Here is a 1,770-nt window from a genome sequence, read left to right on the forward strand (position 1 = left end):
GCTGTGCTGATACTCTGCAAAAAAAGAACCTCTAAACCCAAAGGTGAACATCTCAAACCATTTCTAACAAACCTAACAAACCACCTGTTCATGTGCCTCAAACAAGCTTTCATGTGAAACAAATGTTCTCACAAACTGTGTAGTTTCGACTCAGCTAGTCCATTTTCACGACAAATTATGTTTCATAATGATCCAGAAAGAGACACAGTGTGTCTTCACAATAGTTTAAACTTGACCAAATTATGTTCTTTAGGACTTTTACAAGGAAAATAGATTCTGAGTTCCTGATAAATTTGTCCATGTTGGTTGATGTCAGAGTTCAGTGTTCTTCAGAAGCTCAAAGAGGAATGGGCAAAAGTGTTTCCAGCAAAGTTTTGGTCAGAAAGGTTCAAGTTTCTCTCAGATGTTTTAGCATGTACTTATTCCTCTGAACCTCGTGTTTTTTCAGAACATCCTGAGGAAACAGAGTGTGCTAATGTCACAGAGGTGAGTTTAAGTGAATTTGTGACATCTGAGCATCGTTAGTATTTGTGAAACCAGCTGATATTAATACAAACCAAACCCGTCCTCTTCTTCTGCTGCAGGCCGGCCAAGTGTACAAGGAGATCAGAGAGGGCGGTGGACAGAGCAGATCTCCTCCTGTGGAAAACTCAGTTGAAGCCTCAGCTGTCTACAGCTTGGTCCCTGCTACAGCATCCTGTCCTCTGAGCAAAGTAAGAAGAAACTGTGGCAGCATTTTAGCTCTGTGGTCAGAAAACAGTAGTGTTAACCACATCATGGAGACTTAATTTTCTTCTCCAGGGTTGAAGTTACCACAGTTGCTACAGTAACTTCAGTGTTAACCTTCACTTTACTCAGCAGTTAACGAGCAAGACACAGACTTCACATCACATTTATTACCTGCTGACTCTACTCTGCTTCAATCAGCAGCAGCCTCCACTCTGTCATATACACACTAAACACGAATGGTCCAAGTATATTTACTCCAGTACTGTATTTATGTACAGATTTGAATCACATGTAATTTTTACTTCTCCACCACATTTCAGAGGGAAATATTGGTTTATGGTGTCTTAAAAAAAAAAAGTGTCTAGTTGGGGTTCTCACATCATCAGATGCTGTCGGCAGTTTCATCATGTTGTGATTTCCCATCTAACTTCTCACATGATTTAATTTAAATAATCATTCCCAAATATAAAAGTATCCAAAGAAAAAGGTCCAAATCTGAAAACAGAACTTTGTTTTTCTTCTTTCCTCTCCCATTAATCATCTCACGATCCCTCAGAGTTATGTGCTGACCCTTTAACTACATCAAGCTCATAATACTTATGCACTTGTACTGCAATCCTTACTGGATTCAGTCTATAAGATATAAACTTTGAGCTCTTTGTTTTCTTCCAGACTGAAGACGACTTGAATGAACTCAACTACACTGAGGTACATTTTTCCAACAGAGCTGCCGCCTCACTCAGCAGCGCCCCCTCTGGTCAAGTCGATAATGTTATCTACTCTACGCCTCCGACACACATTGATGCCAAAGTAGAGTCACAGCCTCTGTACTCAACTATTACTTTACCTCAGCAGTAGCTATAATGCTGCTGACATCCTGTTCTCTCCTTCAGTGACAAACAGGTCAACAGTTTTTTTCCTCTGTGACATATGATTGTTTTCAAAAAAAAATCGACGTCGCAATAATATCAGTATTATGAATTATTTTCATCTCCACAATCGTGTAGTGAAAATCTAATTGTGATTATTCTTCCTCAAGTA

General features: G+C 39.4%; 1 long non-coding RNA gene across 1 annotated transcript; it reads left to right on the forward strand.

Annotated features, from left to right (window-relative positions):
- Positions 1-26: 26 nt before the first annotated feature.
- LOC133987939 (uncharacterized) lies at positions 27-628 on the forward strand. Its single transcript, XR_009925594.1, has 3 exons — positions 27-43; positions 449-486; positions 585-628. It is a non-coding gene; the product is annotated as an uncharacterized LOC133987939 (long non-coding RNA).
- Positions 629-1,770: the final 1,142 nt, after the last annotated feature.

The sequence above is a fragment of the Scomber scombrus genome, chromosome 10 (assembly GCF_963691925.1).
Source record: "Scomber scombrus chromosome 10, fScoSco1.1, whole genome shotgun sequence".
NCBI classification, from domain to species: domain Eukaryota; kingdom Metazoa; phylum Chordata; class Actinopteri; order Scombriformes; family Scombridae; genus Scomber; species Scomber scombrus.